General features: G+C 41.7%; 1 protein-coding gene across 1 annotated transcript in view; it reads right to left on the reverse strand.

The window, feature by feature from the left end:
- The window catches only part of MBD2 (methyl-CpG binding domain protein 2), a 58,237-nt gene that overhangs the window by 17,022 nt on the left and 28,654 nt on the right, over positions 1–12,561 (reverse strand). The window lies entirely within an intron of this gene.

The raw sequence follows: 12,561 nt of genomic DNA on the forward strand, positions 1-12,561 counted from the left end.
GCCGCCACAGCTATCACCTCTGAACACTGAAAGCAGGTAGGAATAAGTTCCATTTGAAATAAAATTAGGCATTGCCTTCATTCTTGGCAAGTTAGTAATGTACCACTTAGTTGGGATCTCCGATACAGAGCACATACAGTAAGGGATTAGCGGCTATAACATTTGATTTTCCCCCTCCTTCACCCATCACCTAACTTTGGAATTAATGAGTGTACTCAATATATTCAGGCTTCCTTCATTAAAAAAAAACAATCAAGTTCATATTGAAATGCAATAAACTTCTGAACAAGAATCATGAAAGAGAAACCATTTTCTCAGGGATAGAGGGCACTATCCATGGGGAGGAAAAGGTTAATGATAATGTCAACTGTTTTTAAGCACTGACAGGAAAATGTGACAAGCAATTGCTGTGGGAATTCTTGTGCTTCTTCCATCATGACATCTGGACCAGTGGGTGAATGATAATTTACCTACTCTGAATGCTGGAAGTAAAAAGAGATTAACTTTCTACAGATAGTGACCCAACAGCACTGCTCTCTTAACTGGACAACAAAATATTCATGATTGTTTTACAAATTGGATCTTAACTGCATAAGACCTTTGGATCATCCAGTTTGACCCAACACTTGTGTTGATTGTAGGACTACTTGACTACAATAGTTCCACTGACAGATTGTTCTAACCTGTTCTTGGACATCGCTGTGACTCAAGAATTTCCTTAGATACCTGTCACTCCTCATTTGTTCATACAACTAGGAACACTTAATCTGAATCCTAAAATTCTTCCTGTGAACTCTCACTCAATTTCTGAACTCTTATTTCTAGCTGAAGCTTTCCTTCCCTCATTTTCAGGCCAGGGGTTTCCTGTCCTACTCTTTTCTGAAATAGATTCCCCCTTTAAGTTATATCTCCCTCCCTTAAGTTATATTGTTACTGTACCTTGATGGTAGTTGAAGACACATATTATTTCCCTTGCATCTTATTTTTTTTAACTGAATACACTTAGCATCCTGAGTCTCATTTGTATTATTTGCTACTCTCTGTACCTTTAAAACATTGTATTCCAAAGAAGTGTAATAGATTTCCTATAAGAACCAATATCACTCTTTGGATAAAGTGACAATGCCTTTAAAATTCTAGAACACTGAAGAAATCCATGTTTTAGTTACTCTGAAAAAGTAACAACTCTATAACTAAGAGTACATTGAGATATGCATAAGCAGTGAAAAAGAATTTAAATCCTTCTAATTCAGTTTAATCATTGATTTTAGTCTCAGTTTGGCACAACTACTCTTCTGAGGACATATGAGTTATTTTAGTAAAATAACTACTAATTTCTGCAAAGGAAAGTTTTAAAAATACTCCCTTTCAAAAATGGTGCCCTGTTACTCTAGCTAAACACTCAAGACCCAAGAACTTCCATCTCCGCACACAGAGATTACACCACAGGGTATGTCTATACTGCAAAGAAAAACCTGAAGTACTGAGTCTCAGAGCTTGGGTCAATTTACGTGGGCTCCCAGGGCTCAGGCTGCAGGGCTCAAAATATCAGTGTAGACATTCAGACTTGGGCTGGAGCCTTGGCTCTGAAACCTGATGAGAGTTGGAGTAGGAATGTCTACACTGATATTTTTAGTCCTGCAGCCCAAGCCGTGTGAGCCCGAGTCAACTGACCAGGGCTCTAAGACTTGGTGTGATGGGCTTTCTTTGCTGAGTAGATTTTCCTTTCAGATACTATTGTTCTATGATGCCACCAGCTTGCTTCCCCAAATCACTCTCTCTATTCCTCACATAGACATGAGGTGCCAGGGAGAAAGGTTAGGTAATAGGAGACACAGGGGAGGCGCTGGGAGAAACATGGGTGCTCCAGGATGGATATCTGGAGAGCAGGGATATGCAAAGAACTTGGAGTAGGAAGCCCAGTGCCCAGGGAGATTAATAGTACTTCCCTACCTCACAGGGATGTTATGATGATAAATACTTTAAGAACTGTGAGGTACTCAGATACTATGGTGATAGGGACTATATAAATATTTAAAATAGATAAATCATTCTAGTCTGACTTCCTGCATAACACAGGCCATCGGACTTCCCTGAATTATTTTCTGCTTCAAGACCAATAGCTGTGCATTGAACTAAAATCATGTCTTTTTGAAAAATATCCAGTGGAAAAAATGCCAGTGATAGAGAATCCACCACAACACTTAGTGAGTTGTTCCAATGGTTATAAAACCTCAACACAAATTTGCCCCTTATTTCTAGTCTGAATTTATCTAGCTTCAACTTCCAGTCATGGGATCTTGTTATATCTCTTTTTGCTAATTAAAAAGCCCTCTATTATCAAATTTGGGTAGTTATCAAATGTAGGTAGTTGTAGACTGATGAAGTCACCTCTTAGCCTTCTTCTTAACAAACTAAATAGACTGAGTTCCATGAAACTTTTGCTAAAAGGCATGTTTACCAAAACTTTAATCATTCTCGTGGCTCTTCTCTGAACCCTCTCCAATTCATCAACAACCTTCTTGTATTGTGAATATCAACACCGGACACAAGATTCCAGTAGCTCTTGCACCAGTGCCAAATACAAAGGTAAAATAACCTCCCTACTCTGACTCAATATACCCCTATTTCTACACTAGCCACATTAGCCACAGCCTCACACTGGGAGCTCATGGTCAGCTGATTATCCACCACAATCCAAGTCTTTCTCAGAGTCACTGTTTCTCCGAATAGAGTCCCTCATCCTGTTAGTGTGGCGTACATTCTTTGGTCATTCTCCCAGCACTCCAGTGAAATAAGGAAGTATTCTTTTACAGAGGGGAAATTGAAGGAAAGAGATTATGTGACTTGCCCAAAGTGACACAGGAATCTGTGACAGAGCCAGAAAGTCAGCCCACTATCTCCTGACTTGTCAGCTCTAAGCTACCCTTCTTTTCTGGTGAGAGAAGTAATGAGGAAATCTGAAGCCACAGTTGCAAGGATGGGAAGAACTTTATTTCCTTGCCAGGTTTCCGTTGGTGATTTTTTGCACTTGTACAATTAGATTATTTTGATTTTTTCAAGTGAAGCCTTTTGTTTGGCAAATCATAAAATAACTTTGCCTCCCCAATATTTTCACTTTTCCAAGAAAAAAATGTGGATCATGTCTCTCTCTGGTCCAATGACTGAGTATTTATTCATAGTAGAACAAACACTGGGCCAAGAAAGCGAGACTGTGAAAACAATCCCTCTGCTTCAATCACTCTTTCATTATTTATCCACAGAGGAAGAGCTTCAACAGGAGAGATTAAGGAGGCCTACATCAGACTATCAGCAATTAGAGCACTCTCCTGAGAGGTGGGAGACCCCTATTCAAATCTCTCTCTCCCTCTGGCAGAGAGGGGAGAATTGAACCTTGCTCTCTCACATTCCAGGTGAGCGTTCTAAGCACTGGCCTTAAAGTGTACGGTGGCCACACAAACCACCTCCCTCATAACTCATAACCAGCACATAACTCATTCCTGCAGGAAATGCTTTAGGTATCTAAGATGCTGGACTCCAGGTAGCTGGTTCTTGTTTGTGGATTGCTAAGCTGAGATAGGCACCTCCCTGCAGCACAGACTTGTGGGCCTATCTCTGAGAGAGAGGTGGGGCTTAGCAAACAGCCTCTGGTCAGCATCTTCCTTTGGCTAGCTTAGGCAGCTCTGTGACTAGTGTGCTTCCTCTTGTGGATAGCATTCTAAGGGTACATCTACACTACGGGACTATTCCGAATTTGCATAAAGCGGTTTTGTAAAACAGATTTTATAAAATCGATTGCGCGCGGCCACACTAAGCTCATTAATTCGGTGGTGTGCGTCCGCGGTCCGAGGCTAGCGTCGGCTTCTGGAGCGTTGCACTGTGGGTAGCTATTCCCTAGCTATCCCATAGTTCCCGCAGCCTCCCCCGCCCCTTGGAACTTCCGGGTTGAGATCCCAGTGCCTGATGGGGCAAAAATCATTGTCGCGGGTGGTTCTGGGTAAATGTCGTTAGTCACTCCTTCCTCTGGGAAAGCAACGACAGACAAGCATTTCGCGCCTTTTTCCCCTGGATTGCCCTGGCAGATGCCATAGCATGGCAATCATGGAGCTTGTTTTGCCTTTTGTGACTCTCACCGTATGTGTACTAGATGCCGCTCACAGAGGCGATTCAGCAGCGCTACACAGAAGCATGCTTTTGCTTTTGCATGACAGCAGAGATGGTTACCAGTCATACTGCACCATCCAAACCCTTCCATAAATTGGAACTAAGGATGATCATGGCTACCAGTCCTTTTGTACCATTTGCTGCTGTCATAAGTGCCCCTGGCTGCTCTTAGCCAGGGGCGCAAAAGCCAAAATTGGGAATGACTCCCTGAGTCAATCCCTCCTTTTTGGTATCTAAAAATAGAATCAGTCCTGCCTAGAATATAGGCAAGTGTACTAGATAACCACTGTATCATAAAACCAGAGAGCACAGCTGCTCTGTGTCAGATCCTGCAGAAACTATGATCTGTATGCTATTCACAGGGGGTGCTCCTGTAACAACCCCACCTGTTGATTCCGTTCTTCCCCCAGCCTTTCTGGGCTACCGTAGCATTGTCCCCCCACTTGTGTGATGAAGTAATAAAGAATGCAGGAATAAAAAGACATGGTGACTTGTTAGTGAGAAATGAGTGGAAGGCAGCCTCCAGCTGCTATGATAGTCCAGACAGGACATTAAGCAGTGTGTAGGAGAGAAGCCCAGCATCCCTCTGCTAGTCCAGGGGCAACTGAATCTGTTCTTTACACATGAAGGGTGGGGGCTGATGGAGCTCAGCCCCCTGTTGCTATGATGACGATGGTTACCAGCCATACTGCACCATCCACCAGAAAAAATTAGGGCCAGGCGCCCTTGATCGACCTGACGGATGCTAGTCAGCATGGTTACTGCCCCATGTGCCAATAGGCTGATGACGAGGACGGTTACCAGTCCTTTTGTACCATCAGCCACCCATGGCAGGGGGGGAGTGAGGATGTTGGTGTTGACGGCTGCAGCTTCGTGTCTATCTGCAGCATTCAGTAAAGATAGGGTGACGTAAAAAAGTCAGAGGATTGTTTTCCCTTTCGCTTCTGGGGGTGGGTGGGTGGGGTGAGTAGATTGCCAAGCTATGCCCTGACCCACCGCGGACACTGTGTTTGACCCTAGAAGCATTTGGAGCTCAGCCAAGAATGCAAATACTTTTCGGAGGCTGCAGGAACTGTGGGATAGCTTCAGTCCTCCAGTCCATGAGCGTCCATTTGATTCTTTGGCTTTCCGTTACGCTTGTCACGCTGCAGTGCGCTGAGTCCCTGCTATGGCGTCTGTCTGGAGATTTTTTAAAAAGGATTCTGAATTTCATCTTCTGTAACGGAGCGCTGATAGAACAGATTTGCCTGCCCTTACAGCGATCACATCCGCATGGTCCGTGCTGGAGCTCTTTCTTTATTTTGATTTCGGACTGCATCGCCACCCGTGCTGATCGGAGCTCCACGCTGGGCAAACAGGAAATATTCAAAAGTTTGCGGGGCTTTTCCTGTCTACCTGACCACTGCATCCGAGTTCAGATTGCGGTCCAGAGCGGTCACTGCTGCACTGTGGGATAGCTCCCGGAGGCCAATACCGTCGATCAGCGTCCACACTAACCCTAATCCGATATGTTAATACCGATACTAGCGTTACTCCTCTCGTTAGGGAGGAGTACAGAAACCGGTTTAAAGAGCCATTAAAATCGATATATGGTGCCTCCTATAGTGTGGACGGTTGTGGCGTTAAATCAGTTTTACGCTCCTAAAACCGGTTTAAACGCCTAGTGTAGACCAGGCTTGAGGCATCTATTGCTTCCTGTTCTACATATAGGAAGATAGGCGCCTTGTTCAGCTTTATGGATAACAGTGTTGTTACTATCAGAGGGGTAGCCGTGTTAGTCTGGATCTGTAAAAGCAGCAAAGAGTCCTGTGGCACCTTATAGACTAACAGACGTATTGGAGCATGAGCTTTCGTGGGTGAATACCCACTTTGTCGGATGCATGTTGTTACTGTGATTTTCTAGGCACCTAATAGTTAGGTGCTGTAATGCTCAGTGTTGGAACGTCTAAATCTCTGTGCAGATCCTCTGATAGATTAGGCTCCCTATTACTGTAACCAGAGCTGCCAATTTTCCTTAGTGCAATAAATGGAAACAGCCTGTTTTACACAGTTGCCCCAAAATTACTAAAAAGAGTAACATGAGTGCACTGGCCTTTTCCATGTCATTCCTCATATTAAGTGTTACTTTTAAAAAGGTATCTAAGCATTGGAATCACTTTGCTAATAAGAGATTGCCCATCCAGTTAGAACAAGTACTCCAGAACACAAAAAGACTAAGGGTCTCAGGATATGTCTACACTGCAACTGGACACTATCAGCTGGCTCAGGCTTGCAGGGCTCAGGCTAAGGAGCTGTTTAAATGTGGCGGAGATGCTTGGGTTCTGGCTGGAGCCTGGGCTCTACGACCCTCCCACCTCACAGGGTCCTAGAACCCGACCTCCAGCACAAGCCTGAACATCTACACCACAATTAAACAGCCTACAAGCCTGAGCCCAGCAAGCCTGAGTCTGCTGGCACGGGCCCATCATGGGTTTTTAACTGCAGTATAGACATACCCTCAAATCTTGCAAACCCTTAGCATTGGAAGTACTCGCATGGAAGTCAATAGGACTGCCTACAGGAGTTATATTGTGCAGGATTGGGCCCTAAGAGGGCAGGGTAATCTTACTTATTATAATGTAAAGCATAAGATAGTTTACAGCTTAATTACTGAAAAGCTACACTTTAATCCTTCTTCTATGGTGACAGCTACAGACATGATGTCTCTTCCTGATATTCCTTGCATTAGTCGTTAGAAATGTAGGACCCCCCCCCTCGTTACTATACAGTTTAATAGAGAGGAAAGAGGGACTAGTTGATTGGGCACTGGCCTGGGATACAGGAGAGCCAGGTTCAATTCCCTGCTCTGCCACAGAGTTCCCATGTGACCTTGGGCAAATCATTTAGTCTCCCTGTTCCTCAGTTCCCCATCTATATAAAAGGGGGTTGAAGAGACCGGCACCTATGAAATAAAACTGCACAAGGAAATGTCATGAAAATGACACCCCTACAACCAAGTCAAATTTTATGCATGTATGTATTCTGTGATTAATAAGACATATTTTACCAGGTATCACAAAATCTGTGAAGTTGTTCAATACTGTATTCAATCAAGAAGTTCAATACATGATTTAGAGTCACCACAAGAGGTTTAGATGGAAACAGTAACTCTGCATAGAAGAGGCAGGGAGGCCCTTCTTTTGCCAACTTCTTAGAAGTAACTATCCAACAATCCAAGGGAAAAACAGAATGTGCAACTCACGCATTTACAATAAGCTCGTAGGGGTTCTTGTGCTCTGTTAGTATATATTATCGGTTTTTGAGAGTTGTTTAAAAAAAATCTTAACAGAAAATGGCTTTGGAAAATTGTTACAATATAATCCTTAGGTACCATCTGCCAAAACCACTTACAAGATTTTATTAATGAACATGCAACAGAGTGTCAGCTTCTCTAAGTGTACAATTTCCAAAGTAGATGCTCACTGATAAAGAAAAAGCACTAAATATTCACTTCCAGAAGGACCATTCTCAGGTTCAAATCTGTGGCCATTTAAGCTATCAGAACACAAGTTTCCAGTTGATGAAAATTTGTCCTGCTCTCACTTACTGACATCCACCAATCCAGAGTCAGAAATCTCTAAGATTTAACAATAATTTAAAAAAAAACAGCCAAACAAAAAAAGGAGGTCATCTACTCTATCCCCCTGAAGAGAAGGATTATTCCTCTTCAATATATATATTCCAGTGCTTGGAAAAAGCTTGAAGTAAATATGAATAAACATAAGGAAACATAAGCTTTCCAGGACCTTTCAAGCAAGGTAAGATTTCCACTTTGTAATGTTTAGTGAAGAATGCAGGAGTGTCCAAATTGAATCCCTACACAATAAATGTATGACTCATGATTTCTATCTATTAAATGGAGGTAACTGCAGATGTAGTTGGAAGTGCTTGTATTTTTAAGGGAACAGCTAGTTCAAAGAGCTACTTTAACACACTTAAAGACACTCCATTAAAATAGTCCCATGAATTAGCTATTTGTCAAAAACACAAATCCTTTGGTAAGATTTACGTCAAGTGCAAATAAGGTTTTTAATTTAATCTTTCAGACATTAATTGTGCAAGTTACTCTAAACCCCTGTGTCTGTTCAGTGTCTCAGTGTCATCAATGGGATTATGCCTTACTCCTTACCTGAGGAGGTTGTGAAGGCTAGGACTATAACAATGTTTAAAAGGGAACTGGATAAATTCATGGTGGCTAAGTCCATAAATGGCTATTAGCCAGGATGGGTAAGAATGGTGTCCCTAGCCTCTGTTCATCAGAGGATGGAGATGGATGGCAGGAGAGAGATCACTTGATCATTGCCTGTTAGGTTCACTCCCTCTGGGGCACCTGGCATTGGCCACTGTCGGTAGACAGATACTGGGCTAGATGGACCTTTGGTCTGACCCGGTACGGCCGTTCTTATGTTCTTATGCCTGGTTGAAGCAATTTGCAGGATTGGGGGTGTAAATTGTTACTTCATAATCTGCCTTCCATTTCCTTAGGGTTTTTTTTTTTTACATTCAAGAGCAGCAGTCAGTACAAAAGATACTGGCATCCTTATTACTGTCCCATGTATTCAACTTTTAAAGTAGTAGTTTGGGGCATAATACTGATGCCCTTTTTTGATCTGAGCAGCTAGTCAAATTTCAGGGCCCTGGGACAGAAGCACCGACTTTCTAATGTGCCGTGGAGGGTGGGTGGTGCTTGACCTCTGGCTCTGCCCCAGGCCCCACACCCACTCCACCTTTTCCCTCAAGGTCCTACCCCTGCCTCTTCCCACCCTGCCCCACCTCTTTCCAGCCCCTCCCCGAGCACGCCCCACCGTCGCTCCATCCCCTGCCTCCCAGCGCCTCCTGCACGCCGTGGAACAGCTGATCCATGGTGGGCTGGAGGCACTGATCAGCAGGTGGGAGGTGCTGGGGGGAGCAGAAGGAACGGCTTGGGGGGCACTCAGCACCCACCATTTTTTCCCCTTTAGTACCCGCAGTCTGCGCCTATGCCCAGGAGTATTTCCAGTTGGAAAATGGAAGTCCGGTATTCTGTTTAATGCAATCATGTATTTACAAGGAATGTAAAAAGTCCTGCTTCTCCAAATGCAGGAGAAACTAAGAACAAAAGGAGCCGTTTTTTAGCTCACAGCTCTAAATCTCTTTAGCCAACAGACGCAAAATCTCTCTTTCTAGCTTTTCCCAGAATCGTACTGAGCCCACAGGCTTCTGCTTGACTTTCCTGCTTCTCCCTCTTTCTCTCACTGTTCGTTTTCTCTGTCTGTCTCTGAGAGACAACATCGTACTAGTTTCTGGGCAGACTCTATTAGGCCTTATTTTTGGTGTGCCCCTGAAACTCTCTCTTCCAAGTAACTTAAATTAAGGGTGTGTTCACATATCAGATTGAATTAGGTTTTAAACTCAACCACAAGAAGGATTCACCCAGCTCACAACAATGTAAATACATGCAATGGTTTTAATTTAATACATTATTCAACTCAGGATCAGCCACTACATCCTATTCTGTACTACTTTTCCTGCTTAGTTGCAGAGTCAAAGTTCAAATCTCATTTCAGTGAGCATATATGACCCTTAGGGAACGTTACAAGGCCCATCTATTGCTCAGGATTATCCTGAGGTAAGTGGGTGAGGTGAAGAGAGTCAACCCCTTTTGGAATTTCATTTTGGGAGGATCGAAGAATCAGCTGGGATATATCATCTGATTCCTTAATTCCTATAATAGAGGATCTTTTTCTGGTTAGACTGTGTGAACAACCCTGTGTATGTTCAAAAGTCCAGAGATTCTCATGAATTATTTAAGCCAAATGAAATGTGAAGGCACTGAGATGAAACATTGGCAAGACAAATGTGATTAGCATTTATCTCATATTATACCAGCATACATAAAAAATTATTTTAAAAAATTAAAAATCAGATTTTATTTAAAACAGGTTTTTATTTAAATTAAAGAGGTTTATTTTAAAAAAAATATTTAAAATAAATTGGAAATTGACAATTTATTATGATCTATTTAAATTATTTAAATACAAAAAATAATATAAGCAATACATGTTTGCTCCCAAGTTTCAAAGAAAGTTAAACCACTGAAAAAGAGGAAGTCACTGACTAAGCACCTGGAACCAGAGTTTGCAGAAGTGCTAAACCAGCTTTAGATAGCAGTAGCCTTTTCTGCAGCTGCAGAGAGAATATTTTCTTCATTTCAGTTTATTCACTTAGTTCAGTTCAATAACTAGTTCATTCAAAGTTCAGAAACCAACTGGGAGTTAAAAAAGGCAGGAAACCTTGTTTTCCTTTTCCCAATTATGAATAAAATCTAGGTGTGAGAGAGATCATAATTTACTAGTTCTAAAATCCTGAAGGACATGGTGACCACAAATCAGTTAATTTCACTAACTACAAATACTTCCTTTAATCAGTTTTAACTGCAAAACATGTTTTAATAAACATTTTTTTCTTATTATCAAACACTTAAGTTAATATTTTTATTGCATAAAACTAAAATGCTGTTTTTGTGCATTTTAAGGGAATTTGAATTTCTATCCAAATTGGGCTTGACGCAATAATCACAAGTAAAAAAAAAAATTAATCATCTAGTTAATAAGGAATGCATCATTTACCATTTTCTAACATAATAAAAATGTAAAAATTAGGAATCTGAGTAAATATGATATAAAATTAAAGAGAATGTATGTATCTGTATGGTGTATCCTCCTGATTAGCAAAAGAAAGCACCAAATTTAGTGTAAATGTTATGTTGATTTTGCAAAATCAACATGTTTTAATAGTTACCAATTAACGAGACTCAACCTTTCTTTAGGAAAATACCTAAAAAGTACAAATACACAATATGATTAAAATCTATTATTTAAATCTGTGTTTTCTGCTTGTTGTGTTAAATCATTATTAAAATCAGTGATTCAACTAGTTTTGATTTAAATCAATCCATCCTGAATTATACAAACAAAACGTTTGCCCTAGGCTCTCTTATACTTAAAGGCACTACACTCATAACTCCAGTAGATAACTGGTCAAGTCTCAAAATATCCACTACCTAAAAAACCCTATTCACTAAGTGAGACTTGTGTTCAAGCTTTTGGGGAAGAAACAGGTGGGCTTTGTAGCATGCCCTGGAGGTCAAAAAGTTCAGGCTAGTTAGTACCAAGGAGTCCTGTGTTTTCAAGGAGAGAACATGTGCTTCACAAATAGTACAGCTTTTGATTACACCTTGGAGCAGTGACCTCTGGAGAGTGAAACAGAGCAGACACCTAGAGGGCAGGGATACTGAAATCCATGAGGAAGAAAGGAGTTTTGGTTTGCCAAGTCACTGAATATTCTTCAGTCAGATGTGAAACACTGAATAGGCAGCAGTACTAACTTAAGCAACTGATTGGCTAACTTATTGCCTGTAGACTTGAGGTCTTGCTCTTGGGTCTCCACTGGTCTATATTATTTTTCTTTCTTCTGGGAATCCCCACTCCAGGTTCAAAAGGAAGTATGTGGCAGGGGTAGAGAGTACTGCCACAGTATAGAGTACTGCCACATCTGGTGTCCTTTTGGTTGAGAAAGGAGAGAGCAGTAACTGGGAGAAGGTGCAGTTTGCTGACATTAAGCAAAATCATACTTAGTTTTAGAAATGATGAGGAAACAGGCTTTCTGCCTTTTACTGATGAAACTGCTCTTGAAGCCAATAGCTATTCTGACATTTTTCATCCACAGAGCGATTCTGGGTAGCAGTCCAAGGTTGACTGCTTAACCTCAGCCAAAGCTGAGTGCAATACAACTCTGAAGCAGTAAGACAAGCAGCAATGACTGGAAGACTGAGGGTTTCTAGTCCATGTAATGAAACAGGCAAGAAAATGAAGCCTGCAAGAAGGGAAAGAAAATGCTACAAAATGCAAGTAGTAAAAAATAAAAATCAAAGGAGTGAGACCCCAAAACAGGTTTTGGGTAAGAGAGTAATTTAGGAAGAGAGTGAAGTAGCTACAAGAAGACTGTGTGAATGAGACAGACTTGAAGTTTGGCAGCATGTGGGTAAACACACCACTGTGCTTTGATGACAAATATAGTTTTAGCAAAGTGCCTCTGGATTGGTTGGTGTCAGTGTATGAAAAAAAAAAGTTGTTCGAGGATTTTAAAACAATTCACAGAAGTTGGAAGTGCATTCACCGGTTCAGCAGCGGGGGGGAAAAAGAAGTAGTTTGTCAGCAAGGTTCGGTCTTCAATAAATAGACTCAGTCCCCTCCTAAGGATACAACATAGACCTGGGAATCCTGGATGTGCAGCTCTACCTTCTCACACCCTCGTGTGAACTCCTCCTTCTTGATGAGCAAGTAAGATAGAGAACCAAGAACTTAAGGGTTGTATGTA

Source organism: Mauremys reevesii, linkage group 6, assembly GCF_016161935.1.
Source record: "Mauremys reevesii isolate NIE-2019 linkage group 6, ASM1616193v1, whole genome shotgun sequence".
NCBI classification, from domain to species: Eukaryota; Metazoa; Chordata; order Testudines; family Geoemydidae; genus Mauremys; species Mauremys reevesii.